The following is a 14,898-nucleotide window of genomic DNA, read 5'->3' on the forward strand; positions in this document are numbered from 1 at the left end:
TCACATCCTGATGACACAAGAATACCAATTTTGCGTGGTCCTCTTGCACATCCGTTTCAGCGTGGTGATTCACGGTTGCCATTGTACTTGTGCCCAAAGTCACAAAGTAACTGCTAGGCCAGTATCTGATGGGAAGTCACCATTCACCTATCTTATACGACAATGCATGGTAAACATTATGGAAAGCAAGTTTGCAGTGCTGCATCAACCCACTTAATACATAAAATATCCTTTTACTCATCCCTGTGGGAAACACAAAGACTCCCACATAAATATCTGTTACTCAGGCAGAGTACCACAGTATCATTATTCATTGTGACTTGACAAAAAGTGATGGTGGTTGTGTTTACAGAACAGATGCTTAATTATTTAGTAAAGTAGGTTGGTTGCACATTCATTTATATGATAAATATGTAAAAAAAAAATTTGAGTGATGATTCTCTTTCTTATAGACTGTCGGTAAGTTTGTTCTCTATAACACCAATAGCAACCTCTACTGGTGTATTTGTGCTGTTAGTTCCCACTTAATACAACTCAGATACCGAAGAACCCAAGGAAATGTTAAGTAGGTGTTTCTTGTGAAATAGTATGTGTATTTTTTTGTCTTTACTCCGCTCCTGCCTGGAGGGTGCTGACTCATGCAGGTACATGGTTCCACAGATACCGGCCCTGCCCTCTATACCTCACTCATTCTTCAGGTATGAGCCTGGATGGCTAGCTTCAACACATTCTTGGTGGCAGGTGTCACCACCAAATCTCATTCTGTTCTCAATGGAAGTCCACACCCAAGCACTTTCCAGTAGGAGTCACTAATAATGATCTGGAGCCAGAATTCTGACTGATTTCTAAAAAATCTTCCTTAGCCAAGGCTGGGGAATTCAGTAGCACTACCACAGCTGCTGTCTTAGCTGCGATCAGCTAACTCAGCAAAGCCTGCGAGTTAAAACCAAGCCTTTTCTTGGTGCAAAGTAGTATTTGTGCATTTCAGATAACTGAATATAAATTATTTCAGCCCACTGAATATAAATTGGAAACACCCGAGTGGTTTAGAGTCTGAGTTAGTAAACAGAATTGGTATAAATTAGTATGTGTTGCGCCTGTTTATTGGGTATAAAATGGCGCAAAGCATACAAATCGAGTAGTAAGATGGCCTGTGCCCAATCTGAGCGAATACCAAAGAACCCAAGAAAATGTTTCTTGTGAAATATTCCCACTGCTAAATTTGTGGACCCATTTTTTTGACATCCCAGATGGACACCTAAAACAGGTGCTAAAGCCTTAGTATGTGTTAATTAGGGATTAATGCCCGTTGATGGACCCCTGAGTAAAATTTGTTTCTGATGAATGGGCCAGGCATTGGGTTCAGGATTCTTCAGTGGCCCTTATGGCTGCCAGCTAAAGGTCAGTTTTAATTTAAAATAATTTTTCTATGGAGCCAGGAGGAGACCCCCCAATTCCATAGTCCTGGCGATCTGTTCTCCCATTGCCACTCCAACCCCTGCCCCTTTCCATAACTTAGCTTAGCGCCACATGGCAGGCAACTTTTAATTGCCTTTTCTCTCGGTGTGACAGGTGCCAGTAGCTCACCCCAAATATGTAAATGAGTCCCGAGGATCAATTCCTGGTGATCCCTGAGCCTTTTTTGTTTGGGCGTGCGCTGCTTCTGCAGTGCTGAGCCTGGGTCTAATAATGGACCTGCAACGATCAGTGCTTGGGCCCCAGCTATTCACAATCTATATCGATGATTTGGATGAGGGGACCGAATGTAATATATCCAAATTTGCTGGTGATACAAAACTAGGTGGGAATGTCAGTTGTGAGGAGGATGCAAAGAGGCTTCAAGGGGATATAGACAGGCTAAGTGAGTGGGCAAGAACATGACAAATGGAATAATGTGGCAAAATATGAAGTTATCCATTTTGGTAGGACAAATAGAAGAGCACAATATTTTTTTTAAATGGTAAGAGATTGAGAAATGTTGGTTTTCAGAGGGACCTGGGTGTCCTTCCTTGTACATGAATCACTGAAAGTTAACACGCAGGTACAGCAAGCAGAGAGCTGTGGAGGCTGGGTCATTGAATATATTTAAGGTGGAGATCGACATATTTTTGAACGATAAGGGAATCAAGGGTTATGGGGAACGGGCAGGGAAGTGGAGCTGAGTCCATGATCAGATCAGCCGTGATCTTATTGAATGATGGAGCAGGCTCGAGGGGCCAAATGACTTACTCCTGCTCCTATTTCTTATGTTCTTATGTTCTTATGTTCTTAAGGAGGCCATTCGGCTGGTCGAGCCCATACCAGCTCTCTGCAAGAGCACTTCAGCTAGTCCCACTACCCCACCCTGTCCTTGTAGCAGTGGCAGCTTTTCCTACATCTGAGTCAGAAGGTGAAGGGTTCGAGCCCCACTAAAATTAAAAATGATAAAAGTGAAACAATTCCACCTTGATCTCTTAAATACAATCTTATTTTAGGAGAACAGTAGAAAAATCTAAATATGTGCAGCATGGTATGTGACTATGGCATGATCTTCTAGATAAAGTGTGATCCTATAGTTGCTAACAGTTAATTTTTTAAGTTAGTCTGAATGAATGTAGAGAGAATTTCTTAACAATTTCAATTCACCAAATGGAAACAAACTTTTGCTCTGGACCAACTTACAGTATCCCACTGGTGGATTTTGAGGGACAAATGCTAGTCATCCTGTTACCATCCATCCAGTATCATACAGAAATCAATTGGAGCCAGGATCCTTAGACACACAGCTTCCTCTCTTTAATTGAGTCACTAATTAAATAGAAAAGGAAAGTTTGAGTTTTTTTATTTTACTTTGATGCTGCTGAGCAGTGCAATATGTTAATAAAATGTAAAACCTTCAATAAAGGCATCATCTTTTGAAGAACATTGACATTCTTTAGTGATTTAAACATTCATAACTTCCTCTGATAACCATGGCCTGCTTCCAGTTTGTGCTGGAGGCTCTGCATGACGACATCTGTTAAGTAAACACCCTAAATTTTCAAGTTCCCATGGTTCACATGACGGTTAAGGTAAAGATTAACTCTTTTAGTGCTTTTTATGGGGGTGGAAGTGTAGTATTACCTGAATACCTGGCTCATTAAATATTAATTGCTGGAGTTGATTCTTTCCTTTGCTACTACCAGCTCCATCTGTTACCAACGGGGTAATTAAAGAATGTAGAGAGGGGCTGCAATGCCAGTGCGATAACGTGCCGTGTGTGGAGAGGTGAGGCACGGATTAACGGCCACACTTTCCCATATTGGGCCAAACATTGTCCAATCGGTATGCGTGGGGATATCATAAATGTTTTCAAAACAAATTCTTACCCTCTGGTGAGTTGCTGATCTCAGTTATGATGTCAGGCTGGAGGCACCTGGCAGAGGCCTGGCACTTCCACACAGGAAGGGTGCTCCAGCTCAAACAGCTAACGGCCTGCCATCCAGTGTCATGGGCAGAAGCCTGTGGAACAGTGTTTTTTTTTTAAGCTGGATAAAGAGAAAAATGGTGAAAATAGGAGATAACATTGAAAAAGAGTTCAATTATAATTCCAGATGTTTCAGAAGAATGCATTGGGCTATGCTTTCAGCACATCATCGCCCATTTAAGCACTGAGATTCAGGCTATCGCCCATTTTTGATAAAAAATGGAAACTAGCGCCCGATTATAGCCCATTTATCGCCGGCCCAACTTTCGGCATACAGGAATGAGATGCATCGCCCGGCCTATTTTAAAAATATATATATATATGACGTCATCCTCGTGCAAGGCCGAGAATACTGGTTATAATGGAAACTTGCACCCGATTATCGGCGAGCGCTACTTTCGGCATTTCGCCCATAAAGACGCTGAAGAAAAGCTGCAATCACCTGACTTTAACACGGCACTACAGATGCCATTTTGTAACTCAGAGGATCTTTAATAAAAGGCTGCTTGAAGTGCTGGTCAGGAGAAGCAATGCGAGAGTGATTTTAGGGGCGTTTTTGACTCTTGCCAATCATCTAATCGCACTTGTATTTGTTAAGGACAAATTAAGGGCATTTATAGTGATTTATAGTGATGTGGTCAGTAATTTCTCAACCAGTATTGATGAGTAATCACATGCTGCAGAATAGAGATGAGAGAAGGTTTATTGAAGAGCATTATGTACTCGAAGCGGTAGCAGACTGTTCACGAGGAGGAGACATTACACCCAACGCATTTACAGGGATAAGCGGTCATACCTCGACATGTCCGATAACACGTGCGTTAGAAGGCTGCGATTCTGAAAGGAGGCCATCAGTGAGATACGCCAATCAATTAAGGGAGATCTGCAGCCTACCAGCACTATCAGGACCACACTGCCCGTTGAGGTTAAGGTTACTACGGCACTTTCCTTTTACGCATCAGGCTTCTTTGAGGTCTCAGTTGGCGGCATTTGCGGTATCTCTCAGCACGCCACACATTGCTGCATTCGACAGGTGACTGAAGCCCTTTACGCCCGCAGGATGGACTTTATAAACTTTCCTATGACCAGGGAGGCACAGACTGAGAGTGCTTTGGGTTTCTCGAGAATAGCAAACTTCTCCAAGGTACAGGGAGCAATAGACTGTACGCACATCGCCCTGTGAACACCTTTACAGGATGCAGAGGTGTTTCGGAACCAAAAGGGATTCCACTCCCTGAACGTGCAGCTCGTTGTCGACCACAAGCAAATAATCATGGCAGTAAATGCAAATTTTCCAGAGAGCATCCATGATGCGCACATCTTGCGTGAGAGCACTGTCTCTGACCTGTTTAAGAGTCAGCCACAAGGTCATGGTCGGATGCTGGGGGAATAATGGATATGGCCTTGCCAGCTGGCTCACGACCCCCCTGCGTTAGCCCCAGATAGAAGCCGAGAAGTGCTACAGTTCTGAAGCAGCGCTTAAGGTGTCTGGAGCACTCAGGAGGCAACCTATAATACCACCCTGAGCAGATCACTGAGTTCATTGAGGTGTGCTGCATGTTGCATAAATTAGCTATCAGGAGAGGACAACAATTGCCAGATAAGACCACCGGTCCACCGCAGGAGAGAGGGGAGGCGGAAGAGGAGGAATGAGGAGGAGGACGAGGACCTCGGGGAGGACAATCAGCCTGGCGATGAACTCATGCCCCCACGCACCCCCACACCACTGGAAAAGCCCCGTGGTAGTTACGCAGCTGGAAAATTCTTGCGTCAGCAGCTCTCAAATGAACGCTTTGCGTGAAGTTACATTCGTGACTGTTAGTTGCGTTACGTTTCATCCTTGCCTAGCCTGGACATGACCATTGTTTCCAACCATTATATTGATGTTTTACCTACGTTATTAGAAAACACTTCACAACAATTGTAAAATTAAAACATTTTAATAATTTAACAGGTAATTTATTATTTTTTTTAACAAACATATATAACACCCGTCCCCGCAACCCCCAACAGTGAACACAATTTTTAACAGAACAATAGAACACCCTCCCACCATCCCCAACAGTCAACAATTTTTTTTTTAACAACAACAACAATATACAGCCCCCCTCCCCCCTACCTGTAGCCACGTTTCCCTCCTGTCGTAAACTCCTGTTTCCCACGTAATCCACGAGTAACGGGACCAAGACGTCTTGCAGCAGAGTGTTATGTATGGAGAAAAAGTCAGACTGAACACTGTGAGCTCAAAGAAAAGCATGACCATAGTCTTTTATTGCTGGTCTCCAGAGTGCCTCTCCAACATGTGAAGCCTCCTTAAATACCTGTGCTCCCAAGGGATTATGGGATCCCTTGGTACTCCAGGGAATGAGCCCTCTGGTGGCTGTACAGAGTAAATTTAAGTATACATATGTAACAACATTGCCCCCAAAGTCAATAGTGTAACTATTTACAATGTGAGTCGGCCTGGGGCCCTTCTTGCCCTGGTTGATCATCTCGGTGTGAAAGCTGGTGTTGTTGAATCATTTGTTGGGCCCTCGCTGGGCTGCTGTGCAGCTGGCCGTGCTGGGCTGCCGGATGTGTTGGGCCCAGCTGGGCCTGCTGTGGATGATGGGTTCTGCTTCGTGGTCAACCGTGGTGCCGATTGCCACTGGTGCGTATGTTGGAGGATCAAAAAAGGTAGGGTCCAAGGTGGGTTGCTCAGGATAGTCCGTGAATCTGAGTTTGATTTGGTCCAAGTGTTTCCGGTGAATGAGTCCATTTGAAAGTTTGACCTGAAACACCCTGCTCCCCTCTTTGGCCACGATAGTGCCGGGAAGCCACTTGGGACCTTGTCCATAATTTAATACAAATACAGGATCATTGATCTCACGTGACACATTTGCGTTATCATGGTATGCACTTCGTTGAAGCCGCCTGCACTTTACCTGTTCATGTAGATCATGGTGAACTAATGAGAGCCTTGTCTTAAGTGCTCTTTTCATGAGCAGTTGAGCAGTTGAGCAGGTGGGATCCCAGTGAGTGAGTGGGGTCTCGTGCGGTAGCTAAGCAGGACTTGGGATAGGCGAGTCTGCAGTGAGCCTTCAGTTACCCTCTTCAAGCCTTGCTTGATGGTTTGCAATGCTCTCTCTGCCTGACCATTGGGCGCTGGTTTAAACGGGGCAGATGTGACATGTTTGATCCCGTTATGGGTCATGAATTCTTTGAACTCAGCACTGGTAAAACATGGCCCATTGTCGCTCACCAGGACATCGGGTAGGCCGCATGTGACAAACATGGCCCGCAGACTTTCAGTAGTGGCAGCGGACGTGCTAGCCGACATTATCTCACATTTAATCCACTTGGAGTACGCGTCTACAACCACAAGGAACATTTTATCCAAGAACGGGCCTGCATAGTCGATGTGTACCCTAGACCACGGGTTGGAGGGCCAAGACCATAAACTTACCAGCGCCTCCCTGGGTACATTGCTTAACTGTGAGCATGTATTACTTCTGTGAACGTAGGACTCTCTAAGTCCGCATCGATACCGGCCACTACACGTGGGATCGGGCTATCGCTTTCATCATTATGATGCCTGGGTGGGTACTGTGGAGGTCATTGATGAAGGTGTCTCTGCCCTTCTTGGGGACCACTACTCAATTGCCCCACAGAAGGCAGTCTGGCCGTATAGACATTTCATCTTTGCGCCGCTGGAACAGCTTTATCTCTTCCTGCATTTCCACTGGGGCACTGGACCAGCTCCCGTGAAGCACACAGCTTTTGACGAGAGATAATAAGGGGTCCTGGCTTGTCCAGGTTTTGATCTGCCAGGCAATGACGGGTGATTGCTCACTCTCAAATGCTTCCATAACCATGGCTAGATCTGCGGGCTGCACTATTTCCACCCCCGTGTTGGGCAATGGCAGCCTACTAAGAGCATCGGCGCAGTTTTCTGTACTTGGCCAGTGGCGGATGGCGCAGTTGTATGCGGACAATGTGAGTGCCCATCTCTGGATGCGGGCCGATGTGTTGGCATTTATCCCTTTGCTCTCCGAGAACAGGGATATAAGTGGCTTATGCTCAGTTTCCAAATCGAATTTTAGCCCAAACAGGTATTGATGCATTTTCTTTACCCCATTGACACACACTAATGCTTCTTTCTCAATCATGCTGTAGGCTCTCTCAGCCTTAGACAGACTCCTGGATGCATGAGCAACCGGTTGCAGTTTCCCGAAATCATTAGCTTGTTGCAATACACAACCGATGCCATATGACGACGCATCACATGCTAGTACCAAATGCTTATATGGATCATACAACACAAGCAATTTGTTTGAGCATAACAATTTTCTCGCTTTTACAAAGGCATTATTTTGGCTTTTGTCCCAAACCCATTTGTCCCCTTTTCGTAGTAAGACATGCAGTGTTTCTAACAGTGTGCTGAGACCCGGAAAGAAATTACCAAAGTAGTTCAGGAGTCCCAGAAATGATCACAGCTCTGTCACGTTCTGTGGCCTCGGTGCGTTCTCAGTTGCTTCCGTCTTCGCGTTGGTGGGCCTGATGCCATCCGCCGCAATTCTCCTTCCCAGGAACTCCACTTCAGGTGCCAGCAAAACGCAGTTCGAGCATTTTAACCTGAGCCCCACGTGGTTGAGTCGACTAAGAACCTCCTCCAGGTTCTGCAGATGCTCAACCGTGTTCCGACCTGTGACCAAGATGTCATCCTTAAAGCACGGTGTGCGGGACCGACTTCAGTAAGCTTTCCATGTTTCTCTGGAACATCGCCGTCGCCGATCAGATTCCAAATGGGCATCTGTTATAAACAAAAAGACCTTTGTGCGTGTTGATGCAGGTGAGGGCCTTCGATGATTCCTCCAGTTTCTGAATCATGTAGGCTGAAGTAAGATCCAGCTTCATGAACGTCTTTCCTCCTGCCAGCGTTGCAAAGAGGTCGTCGGCTTTTGGTAGTGGGTATTGATCCTGCAGGGAGAAACGATTGCTAGTTACTCGCCACAGGTTCTGACGGTGCCGTCTCCCTTGAGGACTGGGACGATAAGAGTGGCCCGCTCGTTGAACTCGATCGGGGAAATGATGCCCTCTCTTTGCAGCCAGTCTAGCTCAATCTCTACCCTTTCTCTCATCCTGTACGGTGCTGTTTTCGCTTTGTGATGGATGGGTCGCGCCCCAGAAATTAGGTGGATCTGCACTTTTGCTCCTTGGAATTTCCCGATGCCTTGTTCGAACAGCAAAGGAAATTTGTTTAAGACCTGGGCACATGAAGTGTTGTCAGCGGGCGATAGTGCTCGGACATCATCCCAGTTCCAGCATATCTTTCCCAGCCAGCTCCTACCGAGCAGTGTGGGACCATCGCCCGGTACCACCCAGAGTGATAGCTTGTGCACCGCTCCATCGTAGGAGACCTTTATGGTAGCACTGCCGATTACAGGAATCAGTTCTTTTGTGTAAGTTCTTAGTTTCATGCTAACTAGAGTTAAGACTGGCCTTGAGGCCTTTCGAAAGTCTTTTTGCCCATGATGGACTGGCACTCGCCTGTGTCCAGCTCCATTGACACTGGGAGTCCATTTAGTTCAACATTCAGCATTATCGGGGGATAATTCGTGGTGAATGTGTGCACCCCATGTACCTCTGCCTCCTCAATCTGAGGCTCCGTTTCGTCGTGATCCTCCGTGGATCTGTCCTCCTCTGCAATATGGTGGTTTGCAGATTTAACAGGCTTAGCAGCTCGCCTGCACACTCGTTGGAGGTGTCCCATTGTTCCACAGCCCTTGCAAATGTACTCTTTGAATTGGCATGAATGGAAACGATGATCGCCCCCGCAGCGGGTGTTAATGGCCTTGCATTGATCACCCTTGATGGTGAACTCAGACATCTGCGGATGTGTAACTGCAGGTATGTGTGACCTGCCCTGTACAATACGATTCAAAAACAACATCACTTTGTTCACAGTACTTGTAGCAGCCCTTGTGTGCTGAGAGATTTGATTGATATTGTCGCTGGTGGCAATCAACGCCTGGGCTATCGCCATGGCCTTACTCAAGGTTGGGGTCTCTACAGTCAAAAGTTTGCAAAGTATTGTTTCGTGGCCAATGCCAAGTACAAAAAAGTCTCTGAGCATGTGCTCCAAATGTCCTTCAAATTTGCAATGTCCTGCAAGGCGTCTTAGCTCGGCGACATAACTCGCCACTTCCTGGCCTTCAGATCTTTTGTAGGTGTAGAACCGGTACCTCGCCATCAGAACGCTTTCCTTCGGGTTCAAATGCTCTTGGACCACTGTGCACAAATCGTCGTATGATTTCTCCGTGGGTTTCGCTGGAGTGAGCAGATTCTTCATGAGGCCATATGTTAGTGCCCCACAGACGGTGAGGAGGATCGCCCTTCGTTTGGCAGCGCTCTCTTCCCCATCTAGCTTATTGGCCACGAAGTATTGGTCGAGTCGCTCCACAAAAGTTTCCCAATCATCTCCCTCCGAGAATTTCTCCAGGATTCCCACTGTTCTCTGCATATTTGGGTTCGCTATCTGTATCTCGTCGCCAGTTGTTATGTATGGAGAAAGAGTCAGACTGAACACTGTGAGCTCAAAGTAAAGTGTGACCGTAGTCTTTTATTGCGGGTCTCCAGAGTGCCTCTCCAACCTGTGAAGCCTCCTTAAATACCTGTGCTCCCAAGGGATTATGGGATCCCTTGTGACTCCAGTGGATTAGCCCTCTGGTGGCTGTACAGAGTAAATATAAGTATACATATATAACACAGAGCATCTCAAGGGCTGCTGCTGTAAGCGGGGGTGGGGGTGGGGGGGGGCATGGAGGACGTGTTGATGTCGGCAGAATGACCTCAGTGGATGGAGGAGAAGACGTTTGCGAAGAAACGTATTCCGAGTCAGAAGAAAGTTCTTCCTCCTGTCTCGCATCTGTCGTGCTGGTTGGTGGTACGGCATCTTGGGGTGCAGTGCCATATCCCGAAACTATCGCGTGCCACAAGGCATCGACAGAGTCGATTATTCGCCCCATTGCCGCAACTATCTGCTCCATGCTTGGTATTCTCGCATACAGTGTGGTAATGTTGGCGGTCAACCCACCAAACGCCTGGAGGAGCTCGCGACCTATGTCGACACTCGCCCTTGACTGTGACATATCTGCCCTTCGCAGCGCGTGCCTACCTCGCCGACTCAACATCCGCGGGGTTGGCGTGGGCACTGGGCGATTTGGAGTGGCCTGCTGCAAGCTGCTTGGCCTCGCTACTTCTTCCGTTGAGGATGGTGTGGCTGCAGGTACCACAGATGAGAAATCAGGCTCTGTTTCGTCCTCCTCCTCCTCACTTTGGTGTTCGTCACCCGTGGTGATGACGACCTGCAGCAGTACAGGTGTTGGTGCGGGGGCCTCCCGTTGTGCCTGGGGAGTTGGACAACATAATTGAGGTTATTAGAAGAGAAGGGGAGACATGAGAATGCTTGCGTTGCGCTGGCATATATATGAGGAGCAATACTACTGCAATAAATGTGAACGCTGACGTTACATATGATTAACATGAGAGTATAGAAGAGTGCAGAAACTGCATGCATAACATTACATCATTCATATATTATAATCAAATTCCATTAAATTACTTTAAATTACCACTGCTTTACACATCACTCACGTGGCACAACAATGGGATTTGCACCACCATGGGTGACAGAACGATTATGGGTGCCCACTGGTGCTGTGGCACGTTTTTCCAGGCCGGTCAGAGGGTGCAGCTCAGCAGGCCCTCCTCCGGTCCGCCTCTGCTCGGCATGATTCTTAGATATCTTCCTCTGCAAACGTGGCAGGGGCATGGCATAAGCTAATTGAGTAGGTACTATTAGGAAACACAGCAGATATTGTAATCCACAATTAGTTACCCCACATGCAATTCATTGTTAATGTTAACGTTATATGCTAATACGGTTTGTATCCACATTGGATGCATGGTTATAACATCTAGGTTCAGAGAAAATATTTAATAAGATCATGCTTATGAACTAATGCTTGACACCAAACATCTTGCGTAGAATCTCCAGGAAAGGCCCCATCCACGGGCCGTGCCATTCGGCGTCTGAGGGGAGGTAGGCGGTTTATTTGACTCAATGGAGGTCCCCCCGGGAGGGGGGAAATCAGGACCGCTGGTGAGTTTGGCAATGACAGGAAGGGGCACCGTGTCCGTGGGCTGGCTCAGAGACCTCCGTGTGGCTGGAGCTAATGTTTCAAAGTGTCCCAGGGCAGAGAGTGAGCCAGGGCAGCTCTCCCCCAGTCCAGGCTGGGTCACTGTGTGAGTAACAGCAGCCGGACAGACTCACACAGACTGGGTAAAGGTGACCGGACTCCTCAGTGCTCAGTCGTGCCCCATCCACCAACGTAACCAAAAAGGAGATGGTGCCCAAGTTAAAGTCTTGCTCACAGCACACAAGAATTCTTCTTCTAAACTAAAGTGGTAGAAATGCCAAATGTTTGTGGTCTGTCTGTTTCCAGTCATTCCTTTGGCTACAATTTTCCAGTCCAAACCTTAGCGGGGAAGCTACCCAAGATTACCCAGCTTAATTGTAATCCATCAGATTTACATTCTAATTAATTATGAGTCAGTGCATCATTACAATTTAAAATTAATACAGGTGCAGCGTCCCGAATCCAAAACCTCGGGACTGAGGCCGTTCCGGATTCTGCGTTTTTCCGGACTTTGGAACTTCTTTCTGATGTCACAAATCCGGAAACACCCGAGCCCAGGTTTGGGTATTTCCGGATTTTGTAATGTCGGAAAGGGGAGGGGCTGTTCGCCAAGGAGCTGTTCAGGCGGGCCCGCCGAGGAAGTGATTGGGCGGGCCCCGCTGAGAAGGAGCTGATCAGGCAGGGCCCTAGCGAGGAGGGGCTGATCAGGCAGGGCCCTAGCGAGGAGGAGCTGATCGGGCTGGGCCCCACCGAGGAGAAGCTGATCAGGCAGGGCCCTAGTGAGGAGGAGCTGATCAGGCAGGGCCCTAGCGAGGAGGAGCTGATCAGGCGGGGCCCTAGCGAGGAGGGGCTGATCAGGCGGGGCCCTAGTGAGGAGGAGCTGATCAGGCAGGGCCCTAGCGAGGAAGAGCTGATCAGGCGGGGCCCTAGTGAGGAGGGGCTGATCAGGCGGGGCCCTAGTGAGGAGGAGCTGATCAGGCGGGGCCCTAGCGAGGAGGAGCTGATCAGGCAGGGCCCTAGCAAGGAGGGGCTGATCGGGCGGGGCCCTAGCGAGGAGGGGCTGATCGGGCGGGGCCCCACCGAGGAGGAGCTGATCGGGCGGGGCCCCACCGAGGAGGAGCTGATCGGGCGGGGCCCTAGCGAGGAGGAGCTGATCGGGTGGGGCCCCGCCGTTGAGGAAGTGTTTGGGTGGGACCCCGTCGAAGTGGAGCTGGTTGAACGGCCCCGTCATGGAGGAGGCGTTTGGTCGGGCCGGCGAGGAGGCCCCGAGGTCGGGCAGCGGTGTGGCGAGGGGCCGTGAGGCGATGCCGGAGACCGGGCAGCGGCGGCGGTGAGGTGATGCCGGAGATCGGGCAGCAGCGGCGAGGGGTGGTGAGGCGAGGCCCAAAGTCGGGCAGCAGTGGGACCTCGGTTGGCAGGGTCGGTGGCCTCGGTCGGCAGGGTCGGTGGGTCCGGATTCCAGAACATTTTACAGATTCCGGACAACCCTGCCACCAATCGGTCCAGAGTCCGGATTCCGGAACTCCGGATTTTGGACGCTTCACCTGTAATTGAATACTTACTCTTGCCGATGCAATGAGAGTGTTCCATCGCTTGCAGCACTGTTCTGCCTCATGCCTATCGTGGGCCACCGATGAGACTAGGGCTACATATGCGGGTGGCGGGGTGGGGGAGTGGCGAGGGAGTGGGGGGAGGTTTCCCACGGGCACCCTGGGTTAATTGCCCCCACCAATTTTCAACTTCATTAACCAGGGCCGTATTGGCCTCATCAGAGAATTTTCTCCCTCCTTCTCCCTGAAAGCTCCTGCTGCATACTACTATCGCTCGATACTTGGTTGGACATTTTGCACCCTGCACAGATTTCTTTTCACCTTCCTTCTCTCTCTCTTTCAGTCTTGTGAGCATGCGCACATGACCCCTGAACTCCTGAATCGCGGGAAAAGTTCTTTGCTGAAAAAAAACGCGCATGTGCAGAATGGCTGTTGCTATGGACACTAGCCTTGCGCGACTGAATACATCGCTAAGGCCCATTTCATATCGCTATGGATATTGCCCAAATTAAAAATGCAAAACTAGCGGTTTTTAAAATGGGCGATATTCCAGCAACCCTGAAAAATAAAAAAAGCACTAAGGCCGAAAATATCGCCCGTTTTTGGGCGATAGCGATCATAGTGGAAAGTCCAACCCATTCAGTCTTCCATAAGGCATAGGCCGGCGTTCTGAAGACAGAATCTTTTTTCCTAATATGGGAACAAACCTAATGAGCGTATCACAAGCCGCACAGATGACGGCTATGTTAATAGAATCCAAGTAATCCTGTCCTATCTGTACTCCAGAATATATTCCAATGAGAAGGGATAACCATCCATGGCTAACTAAGGAAATAAAGGACAGTATCAAATTGAAAACAATGGCATAAGTCGGGATAAACGGGTCCTTTTCAGAATGACAGCCAGTGACTAGTGGAGTGCCGAAGAGCTCAGTGCTGGGACCCCAGCTATTTACAATATACATTAATGATTTAGATGAAGAAATTGAGCGTAGTATCTCCAAGTTTTCAGATGACAGTAAGCTGGGTGGCGGTGTGAGCTATGAGGAGGATGCTAAGAGGCTGCAGGGTGACATGGACAGGTTAAGTGAGTGGGCAAATGCATGGCAGATGCAGTATAATGTGGATAAATGTGAGGTTATCCACTTTGGTGGCAAAAACACGAAGGCAGAATATTATCTGAATGGTGGCAGATTAGGAAAAGGGGAGGTGCAACGAGACCTGGGTGTCATGGTACATCAGTCATTGAAAGTTGGCATGCAGGTACAGCAGGCGGTGAAGGCGGCAAATGGTATGTTGGCATTCATAGCTAGGGGATTTGAGTATAGGAGCAGGAAGGTCTTACTGCAGTTGTACAGAGCCTTGGTGAGGCCTCACCTGGAATATTGTGTTCAGTTTTGGTCTCCTAATCTGAGGAAGGACGTTCTTGCTATTGAGAGAATGCAGCGATGGTTCAACAGACTGATTCCCGGGATGGCAGAACTGGCATTTGAGGAGAGACTGGATCGACTGGGCCTGTAATCACTGGAGTTGAGAAGGATGAGAGGGGATCTCATAGAAACATATAAAATTCTGACGGGACTGGACAGGTTAGATGCGGGAAGAATGTTCCCGATGTTGGAGAAGTCCAGAACCAGGGGACACAGTCTAAGGATAAGGGGTAAGCCATTTAAGACTGAGATGAAGAGAAACTTCTTCACTCAGAGTTGTTAACCTGTGGAATT

This window comes from Pristiophorus japonicus, chromosome 11, assembly GCF_044704955.1.
Source record: "Pristiophorus japonicus isolate sPriJap1 chromosome 11, sPriJap1.hap1, whole genome shotgun sequence".
Lineage (NCBI taxonomy): Eukaryota > Metazoa > Chordata > Chondrichthyes > Pristiophoridae > Pristiophorus > Pristiophorus japonicus.